This window comes from Patella vulgata, chromosome 6, assembly GCF_932274485.2.
Source record: "Patella vulgata chromosome 6, xgPatVulg1.2, whole genome shotgun sequence".
NCBI lineage: Eukaryota > Metazoa > Mollusca > Gastropoda > Patellidae > Patella > Patella vulgata.
In genome coordinates, this window is record NC_065884.2 from 9,014,020 (window position 1) to 9,033,696 (window position 19,677).

At 36.0% G+C, this 19,677-nt stretch overlaps 1 long non-coding RNA gene across 2 annotated transcripts; it reads right to left on the reverse strand.

Annotated features, from left to right (window-relative positions):
- Window positions 1–2,329: 2,329 nt before the first annotated feature.
- LOC126825004 (uncharacterized) lies at window positions 2,330–12,082 on the reverse strand. Of its 2 annotated transcripts, none has more exons than XR_007681741.2 (4): window positions 11,948–12,082; window positions 5,094–5,197; window positions 3,458–3,475; window positions 2,330–2,348 (listed from the first exon to the last, which is right to left on the reverse strand). It is a non-coding gene; the product is annotated as an uncharacterized LOC126825004 (long non-coding RNA). The 2 variants fall into 2 exon arrangements; XR_007681742.2 differs by having other exon boundaries at window positions 2,331–2,348; window positions 5,094–5,213; window positions 11,948–12,060.
- Between the last annotated feature and the right edge of the window lie 7,595 nt (window positions 12,083–19,677).

Consider the following 19,677-nt stretch of genomic DNA (forward strand, 5'->3'; position numbering starts at 1 on the left):
ACGCCCAAACGCACCAATAGCTACCGCATGGAATGCAGGTGATGCTTGGGATCATCATGGGGGTCCAACCCAAGATTTGCACGACTCTGACTTTGAATGTTACAGTCATTGTGGCATTGAATTCCAGGGTTGAAACATCAGTTTAATTGTTTTAGTGACCAGAAAACAAATTTTGATATGCGTCGGCTTACCCAAAATGAAAGGTTACGTGCCCTTGGCATGCTACAGATCGGCACAACACAGGCGGTTGTGGCGCGGACGATGAATGTTTCTCAGTCTGTCATAAGCAGGCTATGGTCCAGATACCGTGATACACAATCTGTACAGGACAGACCACGCTCAGGTCGACCAAGGGCGACAACTCAAGCCCAGGATCGATTTATCCGTACCTTGGCCTTGAGAAATCGTGTCATCACAGCAAATCAGATCAGCGCTCGTCTTCAAACAGACACTGGTGTGAGAGTGAGTGGCCAGACGATTCGGAATCGACTGCATAGGGGTCACCTTCGTGCCCGACGTCCTCGCGTGATCCCTTGTTTGAGAGATCATCACATTCAGGCAAGACGTCGTTGGTGTAGGGATCGTCAACACTGGGATAATCGACGCTGGAGCAATGTGATGTTTTCAGATGAGTCAAGGTTCACTGTTGATTTTTTGGACAGACGTAGGAGGGTGTGGCGTCGTCGAAACGAGCGCTTCCAAGACGTTAACGTCATCAGACATGATCGATTTGGGGGTGGTTCTGTTATGGTGTGGGGAGGCATCACTGTTGCTGGAAGAACGGCTTTACATATTGTTGCAGGGCGTGTTACAGGCCAGTACTACCGGGACAACATCTTGGCAGTCCATGTTGTGCCGTTGGCACGACGTCATGGCCGCTGTTTCATCTTCCAGGATGACAACGCAAGATGTCACAGGGCCAGGATCGTTACAGGTTACCTCCAACAACAGAACATCACCACATTACCTTGGCCAGCACTGAGTCCCGACCTCTCCCCCATCGAGCATGTCTGGGACATGCTTGGACAGAGGTTACGTCAACGTCAACAACGTCCTGCCAATGTCCAAGAACTTGCTGCTGCGTTGCAACAGGAATGGGACAATCTGGACCAAAATGACCTTAGACGTCTCATTAGGAGTATGCCACGTCGGATCAATGCTTGTTTGGCAAACAGAGGAGGATTTACCCGTTACTGACTTGGTTGTGATGCTGTGGTAACTTTGCTGTTTGACCCCGGGTATCATTTTACCCTTAGTATGGTCAGTCTGTGCCTTACTTAGTCTAACAATCATTTGGAATAAATCGATGAATGTGAACTTCATTTCATTTTGTCATTTGTTTCTTCGTCAGTTTCATTAGGTGACTTTAATAACACTTAAAAATCAAATATCCCCTACTTTTTTTGAATAGTATAATTGATGGAAAGACTAATATTTTACCTTTCAAAAGATACATCGTAAACCGTTATATAAGTGTTTGACCCCAACTAAAAACAATAAACCTGTCGATAGTAAAGTTGTCTGAATTAAACTTGCGAGTTATTTGTATAAAAACCTGCACTTAATAGTGTTGTTAATTCTGTGATATATATATGCTTTGTTTTATTTTAATAAAGTGTATTCAACACCAAAGAAACACTCAATACGTCATTTCAACCCGGAATATCAAATAGGTCACCGATGTAACGTCACAAGATGGCGGAAGGTGTGTTGTGTCCCGCTCCAGTATAAATATTTGGAGATATGTTCTAACTTTGTGGTATATAGTCCAGTATGGTACTTTATTAACATTTGGGGATGACATTTAGTGCATAGACAGGGGTTGTTAATGCAAAGTATTATTAATTAGGCCCGATCACACTTTTAACCGTTTATTTATCAAATTTTCTTAAGCAATGTACACATAGTAATATCAAATTATATAATTATCTAAAAATTCGTTTTCTCTTTGTTCACATGGGACATTTTCTCCACAATATTACAATTACATATATTATTCTATATGCATTGTATAATGTTACATATAGATATAGTATTTTAAATTATCTTTGATCTTCGTGATAATAATTACATGATGTAGTATGTTGTATTAGTATATTCAGTCCTATAAAACAAACAAATATATAATATTTATTAACATCAAATATAAACATGATTAAAACACAGAATATAAAATACAAATAAATGATCAATAGTGATTAGGTTTTATTGTCTCTGTCCAGTATGATTAATTATTAAATTAGAACAATTTATTCACTATACAGGGACGTTAAATTTTAATGTCAACACTATTATTATATTCCACTGTATAGGATAGTTAGATGACTTACCTGATATACCCTGCATTTCTATAAAACAGAAAAATAACTGATATTATGAATAAAATTATTATAAATCATAGATACATAATATATATACATGCTAGAAATATTTTACTTAAATCACTTTTATAAGCATAAAAATTAATACTCAACTAAACGATTCGTCATTGACATTTCTCCCTAAAATATGGAATTTATCACGGCTTAACCTACGCTAATATGTACTCAGATTGATTATTTAACATTTAATTAAGAAAACAAAATCAAAATACCAATGTTAGATAATGTCCCGGCATGGATTCAATATCGGATTTAAAACTTGATCTATCATTACATTGTTGACATCAAAATGGCGGCGGGCTTATTGCATAGCTATCAGCATATATCGATGAAATTCACATATCTTTGTAAATACTGAAAGGATCTGAACTATTAGTGGGCTATTATTCCTACTGTTGATTCATCTTTCACGGGACTTTTAGCATTATAATATTATTAGAAACAATTAATACACAAAACAATAACAACAATAACATTAATTTTAATATTATTGAGAAAACATTTAAAACGTATATTTAAATAGTTTATCTATTATTGATAAAACATTTTTTAAAAATACATCTAAATAGTTATTTTACTATGAAGAAGACTGTTGGTGTCTAAAGCTATTGAATGAATTAAATTGTAAATATGTAAACAACAATACTTATTTTGTTATTTTAGAGACAACGGCTTTGCTACGCTTAAAGCTTATGTTATATAAAGACAATTCTATAGAATTTGAAAATAGTCGAATAATATTAACCTGAAAATTCGTAGTTGAACATTCTCTTTTCCTAAACTTTTTTGAACATCTAAACCACGATTAAGTCAAGAAGCCTCTATTTATAAGATTGTGAATCAAGAAAGATATAGTCTATTTACATACAGATTATTATTAATTAGGCCTGGTCACACTCCTAGTCGTTTATTTATCAGATTTTCTAAACCAATGTACATATAGTTAACAAAATTATCTAATAATCCGTTATACCCTTTCTTCACATTCTATAACCGTGTGACCTTCACGCCTCTAGATAGCCGAATTTCAATTTAGATAGCAGAAAATAAATATAGAAAAAACTGAAAAAACTTACATCACATGCTCCAAATCCCTATTTAAGAAAGAAACATAATTTTGTTAATATACCAAAACATTCAAATGTATCAATATATGAACCGTTGACATCGAGAAACAGGTTTTATAATAAATATCTAAACTTGGTAATACCAGAAAGTTTGTCATCGCTAATCTTGTATTAGTCTTTCGGACGGGGTAACAACAGCGGTCCCGCGTACACATTTGGGCGCACTTAAAAGATACCTTGAAAGATGGAATTTGAAAAAACATAAACACTATATTTCAACTCAAAATATCAAATAAGTCTCTAACGTGACAAGATGGCGGGTGGTAGTGTGCTGTATCCCGCTCTGGTATAAATCTTAGGTTATTTGCAGCTATTAGGCTGTGGTGTGAAATTTCTAGCTAGCTTGCTTCTGTTTCTCCGTCCCGACCATTTTCGGGTGGAAAAAAAACTACATCATCTAATTTTTCTAGTATTACTTTGTATTGTCACACAACTTTTCTTTTGTCAATTCTTTGACGTTTGATAGAAAACGTAAATTAAATATGGGCTTACTTGTCAATGTGCAATGGTATTTGAATTTCGCGGTGACTCGGTTTAAACAGATCACGTGACATAATTGGCCAATCAAACATACACGACGAAAAGTTCAACAGGTCATGTGATGAAAGGTCACCTGCCCTTTGTTTACGTTTTGTTATGAACGTGCATAGCTCGAGTAGGCTACATTTTGTTAAAACACTGAGCTTAAACCGTTCACTGCGACAAGCTGGGAACAATTTAAGGTATGTGCTAACCAGTGGATCAAATTAGATGGAAATGTGCCAGAGACAAATGCCGATTTGCTGGACAAAGCTGAATCAGAACTCCAGTCAAGAATGTGCAGACAAAACTCTCACTGGATTGGGGTATGGTAGAGGCTACGAGGCCTACTTATCACATTCCACGTTACCAAACTGTGTATGAAACATTATCACGATTTCTAAATTGTTGAAGAAAGTGATGTTTAGAAACAAGCAGCAAAAAAAAAAAAAAAAAAAAAAAAAGAGAGAGAAAGAGAATAAAATAATAGGTCTGGTTAATTTGTTTAAGGGGATCGGATCATATCTTAACATTTTCCCCATTTTCTTGCAAATGCAAGCTGATGAAGATATTCTCCTAAATGCATGTCAACCCAGACCAAGGACTACTCCGCCCAAGACCACTCAGACCAATAGAGAAGTCCACTCAGTCAAAGACAGAAGACCACTATGGTTAAGACTGTGTCATCATTGAGGTGAAATACAATGTGCAGTACTCATGCCCAACAAGTTGTTATGGAGAGAGAGAAATGGGGTTTAACGTCCACTCGACACAAACTAGGTCATTTTGGGACTAACATATGGTTTAATTTTTTTATTTCAATAATTCGCTTGCGCGTAGGGGTCTTTAACAGTGGGAGGAAAGGGGAGGACCCAGAGAAAACCCACAAGGTTGGACAGGCGACCCTACTCCTTGTAACGTACAACCAGGGATTCGAAACCACGCCTGTTGACTCAATGACAGGCTTTATGATACAGTGCGCACGTGCTAACAATTCGGCCATCCAACCCCCATGTTATGGAGAAAATTAGAACCGAAATAGATAAGTTGGTACATGTGTACTTACTTTTTTTGAAAAAAAATATGTATGAAGAATTATTTCTGCCTTTGCATCACCAGTCAAAAAGGGGGCATATTCTGGCGCATTCCTCCCAGGTTGCCTGACTGTAGCTGTGGAAATTTAAACCTATGTAGAGTAACACGAATATAGATACGAGACAAACACATACAATTGTCATCTATTGATATACATTAAAAACAAATATTATGACAGTATTTTAGGTATACATATTCAAAAACGAAAAAGAAATGGAAAACAAATAATGTATAGTATACAATAAAAATGTTCTATAGCAAACGATTGTCATGCAAGATACACCCACATTTGCAAAATATAGACTGAGAATAGAGAAATTCAATAGGACTCCTATACTCTCATTGCCTCAATTTTTCACAACCGATTTGAAAAGAAAATAAGTTAAATATTCAAGATTTACTACTATAATTTAGTCTATGATACACATGCTCACATCAGCTCAGTTTTAAAAATAGTGTCCATATTGGTAAAGGTTATTGTATAGTTTTAGGGAAATATACCAAATTGGGAACAATGATCAAAATATACATTGTGTGATATGTTGATTTATAACATCTTAATATTCCCAAGTCTACTGTGTATTAACATAATAACTCACAGTGAATATACATCATATAACCCCCATGTTATAAGATACAAATATAAATTCGTTCTGTAATACAACTGTATTTCCTAAATAATGCAAGATTCAAGGTATTAACATATTTGTTCAGCTGCATCTGAATCAGACAAAAGGTGTAGTCTCTAGAGAGTCAATATATATTTAAGAAACAGGGGCTTTATGCCATTTATTTTGACTACTGGCATGCTTTTGATTATATCTGTGGAATAAAATTCATTTTAATTTATACACATGATCAATCTAAATTAAATCGTTTATAGCTTGATGTGTAATGGGCATGTTAAAAAAAATGAAGATACTAATAATAAATGTGAAATGAAATACAGGTAACTATATAGTATTTTAAAATGAACAAAAATGAATTCTTATGAATATAGCTTATCATTATTATTAATCGAATATTTAAAATTTTATATGGTAAAGACAATTGTGATTTGATAAGGACTCAACAGTAAGGATGGTCCATACATGGAAAACATTTATTACAAAAATCTAATCAAGGATCTTGGGGCTTTCACCAAATCGGATTGACCTTTATAGCCCACCCCCTCTAAATAAAGCTTAAAATAGTGTAATATCAATAATATATTGTTGAACCGCCAAATGATTCAAGATAATAACACAAATATAGAACATGTTAACTAGGTATTTTACTTATACGAATTTATAGATGGCTTATGACCTAAATTTTGTACCAGCAGTGCCAAGTCTGACCAAATTTTTTTTATTTGTATGGACGTCCTTCAAATTAGGGGGTCAAGCCTTTTGCAACTGATGACCATATTATTTGATTATTAGCTTATGGGTTATATAATATCATCTATATTTTAGTAGATGTTGGGTTTTCCCAGCTTGTGAAGAGACATTTGGTCATGTAAAATTTACTAATAGTTTAACCCATATAGTAAATGACCATATGTAATGAACTAATGTTTGACCCGTATAGTGTATGACCATATATAAAATAGTTAATTAACTAAAGTTTGACCTGTCTAGTAAATGGCTATATATTATAGTTAACTTATGTATTTAACATACAGTAAATAGTTTAACCCATATAGTAGATGATCATAATGAACTATTGTTTAACCCATAAAGTAAATGACCATATGTAATGAACTAACGTTTGACCCCTATAGTAAATGGCCATATATAATGAAGGAATATTTGACCTGTATAGTAAATGGCTATATAATATAATTAATTATATTAAACAAATAATGTACAGTATACAATAAAAACGTTCTATAGCAAACGGGTGTCATGCAAGATACGCCCACATTTGCAAAATATAGACTGAGAGTAGAGAAATTCAATAGGACTCCTATACTCTCATTGCCTCAATGTTTCACAACAAACTTGAAAAAAATCGATTAAAAATTAAGATTTACTAATATAATTTGGTCTGTGATACACATGATCACATAGGCTCAATTTTAAAAATAGTGTCCATATTGGTCAAGGCTATTGTATAGTTTTAGGGAAATATATCAAATTGGGAACAATGATCAAAATATACATTGTGTGATAACTTGATTTATCTTAATATTCCCAAGTCTACTGTGTATTAACATAATAACCCACAGGGAATATACATCATATAACCCCAATGTTATAAGATACGGTGTTAAATAGTGATCACTATAAACACAAATATAAATTTATTTGTTATGTAATACAAGTGTATTTCCTAAATAATGCAAGATTCAAGATATTTGTTCAGCTTCATCTGAATCAGACAAAAGTTGTAGTCTCTAGAGAGTCAAAATGTACTTAAGAAACGCAGGCTTTATGCCATTTATTTTGACTACTGGCGCGCTTTTGATTATGTCTATGAAATAAAATTTATTTTAATTTATGGACATGATCAATCTAAATTAAAGCGTTTATATCTTGATGTTTAATGACATGTTTAAAAATAATGAAGATACTAATAATTAATGTGAAATGAAATACAGGTTACTATAAAGTATTTTAATATGAACAATAATGATTTCTAATGAATATAGACTATCATTATTATTAACCAGCGGCTGCCAGGCAGGATACGCCCACATTTTCGAGAGATGGATAGAGAACAAGCAAAAAAGAAAGTGATTTTTCCTACAATCAAGGGCCATAATTCAGAAAATTACAATTCGATATGCGCAAATATGGAAAGGAACCCAGATCTTAGGTTTATAAACTTAGATTTCAAGTTTCAACAAAATCGGATAAAAATTGTGACCTCTATAGGGTCCACAACCTTGATATACCATATTTTTTACCTTATTTGAGAACAAGGGGCAGCCATTTTGTCTGTCAGTTTTGGGCTGATTTTCACGAAATTTGAACACAGTCGTCCTTAGGGTGTAACGGTGATATAATAATACGTTTTTTTAAATCAGATAAATATTAAGACCTCTATAGGGCCCACAAGCTAAAAACGCGATTTTTCGTACACTCAGGGGCCATAATTCAGGAAGTTATGGTCTGATATGCGCGAATCTCGATAGGATCCGAGATCTTTGGGTTATAAACTCACATACCATATTTTTACGCTATTTGAGAACGAACGACGGTCATTTTGTCTGTCAGTTTTGGGCCGATTTTCACGAAATTCAACTTAGCCGTCCTTAGGGTGTAACAATGATATAATAATATGGTTTTTTAAATCGAATAAAAATTATGACCTCTATAGGGTCCACAAGCTAAAAACGCGATTTTCCGTACAATCAGGGGCCATAATTCAGGAAGTTACGTTCCGATATGCGCGAATATCAAAAGGAACCGAGATCTTTGGGGTATAAGCATACATTTCAAGTTTAAACCAAATCGGATAAAAATTGTGACCTCTACAGTGTTCACAAGCCAAAAACGTGATTTTTACATGCCAATATCGAAAGGAACCGAGATCTTTGGGTGATAAACCTATATTTCAAGTTTCATTGAAATCGGATAAAAATTGTGACCTGTAGACTGTTCACAAACAATTGTGGACGGACGTCCGGACGGACGGACAGGAGCGACGACAATATACGTCCACATGAAAATGTGGGCGTATAAAAATACATTATGGGAGATTCGATAATGAGTTGGCAGTTCTCACTATTAGAGTTACAAACTAGATAATGTAAAGGCAATTTGATGAAAATTTCATTCAAATTGATCCACTATGAGCGCGAATTAAGCGGTTGAAATTTCCGGTTAGCCTTGGTCATCATTACTGAAGCCAGTACGATAAACAGCGTAGTCTCGATTATCCATTTAATCGTTAAATCGTCAAGGAAAGTTATGCAGTAAATCGGCTAATAATCCACTACAGATCGCAGGCGAGCGATGCCATCTAGAGTTGATTATGGTCTGGATAGGTTAATTAATGTCTAATTAATAATTTAGATAACATTTCAGGCCTAAAGAAAGACCTGCAAGAGACAGATTTAGCTCTTGCATAATGTATGTTTAATCGAATATTTAAAATATTATATGGTAAAGACAACTGTGTTGTAAAAAGGACTCAACAGTAAGGATGGTCTATATTTGAAAAACATTTATTACGAAAATCTAATCATGGATCTTGGAGCTTTCACCAAGTCGGATTGACCTTTATAGCCCAGCCCCACTATGTAAAGGTTAAAATAGTGTAATATCAATAATATATTGTTGAACCGCCAAATGATGCAAGATAATAACACAAATATAGAACATGTTAGCTATTTATTTTACTTATAAGAATTTATAGATAACCTATGACCTAAATTTTGTCCCAGCAGTGCCAAGTCTGACCAATTTTTTTTATTTGTATGGACGGCCACTGCAAATTAGGGGGTCAAGCCTTTTGCAACTGATGACCATATCATTTGATCATTAGCTTATGGGTTATAATATCATTTCATTTCAACTTACATCAGCTCTAGTTATAGCAGATGTTGGGCTTTCCCAGCTTGTGAAGAGACATTTGGTCATGTAAAATTTACTAATAGTTTAACCCATATAGTAAATGACCATATATAATGAAAAACTTATGTTTGACCCGTATAGTAAATGACCATATATAATACATGTATAGTTAATTAACTAATGTTTGCCCGTATAGTATCTGGCTATATATTATAGTTAACTAATGTATTTAACATACAGTAAATTTAACCCATAAAGTAGATGACCATATATAATGAACTAATATTTAACCCATATAGTAGATGACCATATATAATGAACTAATGTTTAACCCATATAGTAAATGACCATATATAATGAACTAACGTTTGACCCCTATAGTCAATGACCATATATACTATTCAAAAAAAGTAGGGGATATTTGATTTTTAAGTGTTATTAAAGTCACCTAATGAAACTGACGAAGAAACAAATGACAAAATGAAATGAAGTTCACATTCATCGATTTATTCCAAATGATCGTTAGACAAAGTAAGGCACAGACTGACCATTATAAGGGTAAAATGATACCCGGGGTCAAACAGCAAAGTTACCACAGCATCACAACCAAGTCAGTAACGGGTAAATCCTCCTCTGTTTGCCAAACAAGCATTGATCCGACGTGGCATACTCCTAATGAGACGTCTAAGGTCAGTTTGGTCCAGATTGTCCCATTCCTGTTGCAACGCAGCAGCAAGTTCTTGGACATTGGCAGGACGTTGTTGACGTTGACGTAACTTCTGTCCAAGCATGTCCCAGACATGCTCGATGGGGGAGAGGTCGGGACTCAGTGCTGGCCAAGGTAATGTGGTGATGTTCTGTTGTTGGAGGTAACCTGTAACGATCCTGGCCCTGTGACATCTTGCGTTGTCATCCTGGAAGATGAAACGGCGGCCATGACGTCGTGCGAACGGCACAACATGGACTGCCAAGATGTTGTCCCGGTAGTACTGGCCTGTAACACGCCCTGCAACAACATGTAAAGCCGTTCTTCCAGCAACAGTGATGCCTCCCCACACCATAACAGAACCACCCCCAAATCGATCATGTCTGATGACATTAACGTCTTGGAAGCGCTCGTTTCGACGACGCCACACCCTCCTACGTCTGTCCAAAAAATCAACAGTGAACCTTGACTCATCTGAAAACATCACATTGCTCCAGCGTCGATTATCCCAGTGTTGACGATCCCTACACCAACGACGTCTTGCCTGAATGTGATGATCTCTCAAACAAGGGATCACGCGAGGACGTCGGGCGCGAAGGTGACCCCTATGCAGTCGATTCCGAATCGTCTGGCCACTCACTCTCACACCAGTGTCTGTTTGAAGACGAGCGCTGATCTGATTTGCTGTGATGACACGATTTCTCAAGGCCAAGGTACGGATAAATCGATCCTGGGCTTGAGTTGTCGCCCTTGGTCGACCTGAGCGTGGTCTGTCCTGTACAGATTGTGTATCACGGTATCTGGACCATAGCCTGCTTATGACAGACTGAGAAACATTCATCGTCCGCGCCACAACCGCCTGTGTTGTGCCGATCTGTAGCATGCCAAGGGCACGTAACCTTTCATTTTGGGTAAGCCGACGCATATCAAAATTTGTTTTCTGGTCACTAAAACAATTAAACTGATGTTTCCACCCTGGAATTCAATGCCACAATGACTGTAACATTCAAAGTCAGAGTCGTGCAAATCTTGGGTTGGACCCCCATGATGATCCCAAGCATCACCTGCATTCCATGCGGTAGCTATTGGTGCGTTTGGGCGTCACATGTAACTGGAAATGTTTCTTCTGTTAGGTTCTATAGTGACTTTTTTCGTAGTCATTTGCATATTTTAGTATTATGCCCCCAAAATCAAATATCCCCTACTTTATTTGAATAGTATATAATGAAGTAATATTTGACCTGTATGGCAATTGGCCATATAATATAGTTAACTAATGTTTGACCCTAGTTAACTAATGTATTTGACATGAAGTAAATGACCATGGCTACCTTTATATAATTAACTAGATTATGGCTACCAATATGTAATGAACTAATGTTTGAGCCATATACGTATTGTATAAAGGTGTTATATATGTCACCAGTATAGTATTAGTTAATGGTGTTATAGTTAGAGTGTATATATTCATCAAAGCATGTATAAGGCATTATGGGTCACCCGTATACAGGTTGTTTGAAGATCGCTGATATAGAAACCATTGTATTTATATATTGATCAAAACGAATGTTACCTGATCTTTACAATATAATATAAACAATATAAATGAGTACTTACATCTTCCGACATCGTTATTCCTTGCAATAATTAACAGTTCGATTCTCAGCCAGACATGTAGCTATGGGGAACCCGCTACAGTAATGACGCGTATTTCAAGTCTCTTTGACAACACTGTTAATACTACTATAGTAGAGACTGGAATATCGAGACTTGGCAGATCACGCGATTTCTAACAACATAGCATTCTGCACACATTGTTGACTACATTTAATTGACTCAACATATTTCATTTATTTCAAACGAGTCCACCCAATGTGCAATCGCGATAAGTGTGTGTCGTATTATATCCAGATGAATTAGACTTTGAATGAAATAATTACACCATAGGTTCCCAACCTTTTTTGGGTGGCGACCCCATTCCAGACCCAGGATCAGATCACGACCCCTCGAAGAACAAAGTCACATTTTATTATGAAACAAAATTATCATTCACTTTTATTATTGTTTACTTATTAAAAGTCTGATAACAAATTATTGAATTTTTTAATCAGTGTGATGGTTGCGCCTGTTTTTCAGCGACCAGGTTTTCAAGCGTAGCTCAACGCTACTCAGCGCGACAAACATGTCCCTTTCTCTTTCATCACAACCATTGTAGAAAATGACTGTTCGCATATGTATGACGACGGGTACGGCATGAGGAGCCGTATTGCACAAAGTGAAAGTACTACGTGGAATCCCGTCATAGTGAGAAAACAATGATAGACCGATGAAACAAATCGTGGCCATGAGAGGAAATCGATTAGCAATGTGGCAAGAGATGTAAAAGATCTCATGTTCCCGAAGCAACGGCCGCAGTTTTACAACTTCTATCCGTTGCCAGAACTTTTAGGTACGTTATTTTTCTTTACTGCAGACACGTGGACAATAACGTTGTCCAATCAGAGGTCGTGACACAAACACATATCCAAATACAAACATTGCGATCTCCACCAAAAAATGAATAGATAAGTTTACAGCCGTTAAAAGGTTTTATTTTTTAGTTGAAAAACTCACGGAAAAGCAATCGAAACTGTTTTAGAGACTAGAGAAGATATTAGTTGCATGAAAATTGGCAGCGGCAAGTCTCTTCGTGTTGGAATTTTCCAGCAACCATGAACGAACCTTGAACTTTGCAACTCGATTATCACAGGTAGATATTTCAGTTGGAATGCGCGAGACTTGGTATTCGCGGTGGTATTTTCTATCGAGGAATCTGAGAGGTCTAGAGCTGGGTCCAAGACCAATCGAAATTAGTGACGAAAACTGTAGAATGTAGAGTATTACGTGAAGGCCTTGATAAGATGTACGGGGTTATAGCGAGATCAAGCCGTCAATTGAAAATGTATAGATTACATGAAAAGATAGAATTTTTTTTAAAGTTCTCAGTGCTCGCGACCCAGAGGTTGGGAAACGCCGAATTACACTCATATATTTCATTAACTGCTAGTTCTATATGTTTATATTTAAGATCAATAACAGATTAGCTTTACAGACTAAAACAGTATTTTATCTATATCATAACCAATGCAAAATTTTATCCACAGTCTATTTGAAATAATGTTTGTACAAATATATCTAACTTTAAAGCGAGAATTTCAAATTTTCTAAGAAAGTCAAAACATAATTATTTCTATGTCTTTTGCTCAGTAGGTTATCAACTGACTATTATACGATCATGGGCATTATTTCCCACCCTAAAAATCATTGACACAGGAAATAATAACACAATTACCTCCCTTGTTTTCCTATTGACAACAGGTGTTCAGCCATCTCACAACGTTGGAATTTGAATTTGAAAATGATATTTTTGCCAATTTCTCAGCTGGCAATTAAATAGTGAATTATAGGATTAATAGGATTATTATTTAACAAGGTAGGACTGTTTATGGATACCATCTATTTTCAGGCTTTATTTTAAAAAAATTTAAAAATATAACTTAAAAATTTGAAATTTCCGCTTTAAGCGTTAGCTCACTTTTAGTTCAATCATAACCAATGCAAAATTGTATCTACAAATAACCAATGCAAAATTTATCTACAGACTATTTGAAATAATGTGTATACAAATATATCTAACAAATATGTCTAACTTTAAGCGTTAGCTCTCTTTTCATCAATGTTAATTTTGCTCTATGTTCCGAGTGTGGAAAACCCGATAACTATGCATGCATTGAAAGGTATCTGGAGTAAGACTACTAATTATTTCCTCGTCCCTTGTAATGTTAGACAATGAAGTTAAATTGAGTAGGGGGGATATAAACATCAATATTAGGGGTTTACAAACCTCATACATGTTAATTGCACTAGGGGAGTTGCCATTTTGACGGGCAGTTTTGGTCCAATTTGTCATGAAATTCGAACTCAACTGTCATTATGTTGTAACGGTGATACATTTGAACGGCTTTTTCAAATCAAATAAAAATTGTGGGCTTTAGAGAATTCACAAGCTAAAAGCGCTATTTTTCGTACATTCAGGAGTCATAATCTGTAACGTTACAATTGGAACCGAGATCGTTGGAATATAAGTGTGACTTCTAGAGTGTCCACAAGTTAAAAACACGAGTTTGTGTATAATCAGCGACAATAACACAGGCATATATTGTCGGATATGCGCCAATATCGAAAGTCATCGAGATCTGTGTGATACCAAAATATATTTTGATGGGTGTATTCACTGTCATGGTCAGCTATAAACGTCATTTATGATTAGTTGAAAATAAGGCTCACTTTTCGTTATGACATGTATAAAAAACTTTTGTCTATTCTTGAATTAAACCACGCGCTTAGAATATATCACAATAAAACAATATAGATATATATTTAAGTAGAAATATTTGTCATTCTCAATCCAGAAAACACCAAAATGAAAGTGTGTCTTGTTTTAATAGTTTTTCTAGGTAAGTCTGTATTTTCATTTTTCATTGAATAACTGAAACCGGCTGATTTACGGTCAAAGTATTGGCTATCGGTACTTCATGTAAAATTTAAGTAATTAACCTGACAAATTAGTTCCAACCTCGTGGGTTTTCTGGCAGCTAAAATCCACTACGCACAAGCGAATTATGGAAATAAAATTGAGCCATATTATGTTAGTCCCGAAATAACCTAGATTGTGTGGAGTTTTCGCCCAAATTTCTTCGATTTCAAACAAGCGATTGTCATCAATGATACGCCCACATTTTGTACGAGATGATCATAGAACAAGCTAAAAAGAAAGGCGGTCATAATCCAGTAAGGTCCGACATGCTCAAGCATCGAAAGGAACCCAGATAGTTGGGATATAAACATATATTTTAAGTTTCATCAAAATAAGATAACAATTGTGACCTCTAGAGCGTCCACAACCTATTTTAATAGATCGGAGCAGAGCACACGGACTATGTTTGTGCGCGTACAAATAATTTGTAGGCGACGGTTCAAGGATTGCCACCGCTGATCTTTTAACCTCGTGGGCTTTCCCCGGCTGCTTGATTTTTCGATTAAAGTCAAGATAATACATTGATTTCTACCCATTGAATTTTATTTTGAAATATTAAGCCGATGTAACGTTTTATTTTCGTTTTTGGTCTCTTGACTGTTGACAATGGAACATGCATTCTGTGGGCCTAACATTTTAAATGCAGACATTTCACAGAGCTAATCAAATTTAATTAGCCAAATCAACCGTCTTTGTTTTATTTATTTAATCTATTGTGATGGAATTGTTCTATTTCAGTGATAGGCGGACATATTTTCAGTGTTTCGCGAGCAATGGATGTCAAACTTCTACGGAATTTTACAAGGGACAAGTTTCCGCCTTAAATTATACTGGTTGTGGTACGTAAGCCTTTATAAGTTATTTTTACGGACCCTCTAACAAATAATGAAATTCCCCTTATTAAGCTACATAGTAACTCATCTATCAATGATATTCGGTTTGGAGATGATGTTTATTCTATCCACATTTATCTAATGCCTATATATTTAAAAATAAATCAATGTTTTGTTTCAGATGCGGCTGAACTGTTGGCGTCGGTATCATTATTAGTGGTGATGTTGGTAGCCTCAAGACTTGTCTCAAACTTAACTTTCAGCCAGCAACTATATTTTCACTTCTTTTAAACACTGCACACGATTAAGCGTGGGGATACTTTTCTCTTATCCCGCCGTTACAAATATCCTTTTTTCCATATCGTGATTAATACCACATTTTACCCCCCCCCCCCTACCAAATTTAAAAGAGCAAAAAAGTTATTGCAGAGTACTGAGGTATATGTGATACAATTAACTTTTCTAAAACAATATTTTACTCAGGGACTGGAGAAAAGGCATTATCAATTATAAACCAGTATTTTACCCAGGGACTGAGAGAAAGAATGTGTAAAGCAGTATTTTACCTAGGGACTGAGAGAAAGAATGTGTAAAGCAGTATTTTACCTAGGGACTGAGAGAAAGAATGTGTAAAGCAGTATTTTACCCAGGGACTGAGAGAAAGAATGTGTAAAGCAGTATTTTGCCTAGGGACTGAGAGAAAGAATGTGTAAAGCAGTATTTTACCCAGGGACTGAGAGAAAGAATGTGTAAAGCAGTATTTTACCTAGGGACTGAGAGAAAGAATGTGTAAAGCAGTATTTTACCCAGGGACTGAGAGAAAGAATGTGTAAAGCAGTATTTTGCCTAGGGACTGAGAGAAAGAATGTGTAAAGCAGTATTTTACCCAGGGACTGAGAGAAAGGCTGAATCTATGTAAAACATCATTTTAATCAGGAATTAGGGCATAATAAACAACATTTTACTCGGGCACCAGAAAAATACCGAATCTATGTAAAACAGTCGTTTACTCAGGGAAGGCTGAAATTATATAAACACAACTTTACTTTAAGATTTGGAAACAGACTGAATATATATGTTAAACCACTTCAGTCTATAAAAAAACCTACGCTGTTCTTACCTAAATTCAGCTTGGCAGCACGCCGTCAAAATATCTTATTAATTAAATTCATAAAAGAATAAGGAGTGAAAAATAAAATAGACATTAATTTGATCAAAAATAAGAGCATGGAGATTGTAACTAAAAACACTGGACGCGGATTGTCTAATGTCTTGAAACAGGTGTGTGAGAGCACTATAACAGCCGCATGGTAACGTGAAAGGCCTGGACCATAATTAAATTGAATAATTGGCGTATTATCATGTTGGTTCCTTTACATTAGAATGTAAATTGTCGTTAATTCTTGTCTTTGGTCCCCATTTCATAAGACATCAGTGGACAAGAGAATAAAATTATTGAAATAAAAATATTCCAAATTTCCACATATAATGTCCAGCCTGTAGAAAGGCGAAATATTTATTGTTAAATATATAGCACATATTTTTCTGTTAAACCTCAAATGTACTGTCAGAATCAAAAACTAACCCTGCCAAGGCCTTGTAACAACATATATGACATACGTGTATGCATATTTATATATTTTTAAAAGATAAAGATATATTCAACTTCATGTTGCTTACCAAGTAACTGAAGGGGGTGAGGCGTCCGCTCATTAAGTAAGGCAATAGCTTGTTAACCAGGAGAGCTCAACTTCATGTGGCTTGTATTGGTGGGTGGAGTAAGTCAATGGGAACGGGGGTTGGATTAAGAAATAAAAGCGCAGTGTCTAGTGTGGTGTTTTGGTGCATTCTAAGGTAAATTCTGATTATATGAGTACATAAATTTTAAACTTCAGTCAAGGGACGAATCCCAAAATGAAATATGTTCTGTCAAGTTAATTTGTTTATTTCTGTAAAACTGTGTGTTAATTTAGGATTGTTCATGAAAGATAGAACTGTTGGTACAGCAGAATGGTAAAATAATTGTGTATTTTATGGTATAGTCGTATAGTCTGGGACGATATACATTTTGGATGTGGACCCTACTTCATTTTGTAGGCCAAATGGTCGAGGATGTGACTGAGCAATGCTAACACAGTTTGTTTATATTTTTAGTCCAAATAATGGGAGGTGTCCGAATGGTTAGAACGTGCGTGCTGTATGATAAGACCTATAAATTTAGGGTTAAGAACAATGAAATATTGAGACACAAAAATTGGAGTCACATCAAACATGAATGCCAAAAAAAATGCCCCACTCCCTCGTTATACTACTGGCTATGGTCAGTTTGCTATTTGAGTAATGTATTAGGGATGACCTGGGGCGCATTTGGAAAATGTCTTGGCAAAATTTACATAAAGAAAGCAAAATTCAGACGAGAAATTAGCCAACAGTTAAAATATAGACATAAGACTCGCGTATAATCCCCACAGATGTAGGAGGGTTGGATGGCTGAATGGTTAGCGTGTGCGCGCTGAATCATAAAGTCTGTCATTGAGTCAACTGGTGTGGTTTCGGTTGTGCGTGACAAGGAGTAGGGGTCGCCTGTCCAACCTAGTTGGTGTTCGACGGGTCCTCCGGTTTCCTCTGTTAAAGACCCCTACGCGCAAGCGAATTATTGAAATAAAATTAACCATATGTTGGTCCCGAAATGACCTAGTTTGTGTCGAGAGGACGTTAAACCCCATTTCTCTCTCTCTCTCCAAATAATGGGAAGTAACTCCACTGAATGCTGTGATAAACTATTAATTACCCCCCATTGACTTTGATATTAGGTATCTTTGCCCGGCTCAAATTTCCACTAATTTTTAGGCAGGTTAAGCGCCTTTTGCTACCGACAGAGTAACAACCGGTCATGTCTATGCGCCACCGTTTGTATGAGGTTGAAAAATGGAGTTCCGAGATACACAAACTTTATGTAGCATTCTATAAACAAGTAACCATCACCCGTGTGCTTATATTACTATAACCAACCTTTTAACTCTCTGATACACCCTTCTGCCTTCCGAGTCGGAAGAAAGTACCGTCGCACACTGCCTCTCAAATAAAGATAAATTGGATTTTGAAATATTTTTTGCGAAGAGGATCAAGTAGTAGCTGATAAATCATTTGATGCGGCTGAACTACCACAACCCATTTCGTTCCCCCCCCCCCCCACACACGTGTAGCCTTGGCTACCCTCGTTTTCAATCTGATTATAAACCTGTAACGGTTGGGTAAATTCTATGCCCGGAATAACTTGCGATCTTAAAGTCGGGGCGGCTTTGAATATATACAGGGGAATTTGGGTTTATTATTATGAAAGTTTTTCTTTAAACCTGTAACGGGTTATTCTTCCACTGTAGGTTTTTATTTCCCATAAGAAAACATGAAATAGGGTTTTTCTTACGGGAATTCTGGGATATACTCTCGATCAAGATAGCGGGTAAAATTTGAGTTTTAACAATCTGTTGACTTTATGTGCTCGCAAAAAAAGCACTATCGTGTATAACATTAAAGATATCCATCTTTCAGTAAGAAATGAAACCGGGTTTAACGTCCTACTGTTCTGTCCCGACTCGGCTAATGAACACAGACTTGCGATGAGAAAAATTGTCAAGAAATTTGTAACTAATCAATTCGTGTGTGTGGTGGTGGTGAGGGGGGGGGGGGGGAGATGGGGTTTTAACGACCAATCGACACAAAACAGGTCATTTCGAGACTAACATATGGTTCAATATTATTTCAATAATTCACTTGCGCGTAGGGTCTTTAGCCGTTTGAGGAACCTGGAGAAAACCCACGAGGTTGGACAGGCGACCCTAAATCCTTGTCACGTACATCTAGGGAGTCGAAACAAACTCAGTTACAACAAGGGGAAATAAACAACACAAATTGTATGCTTTATTTTATGTTTATAT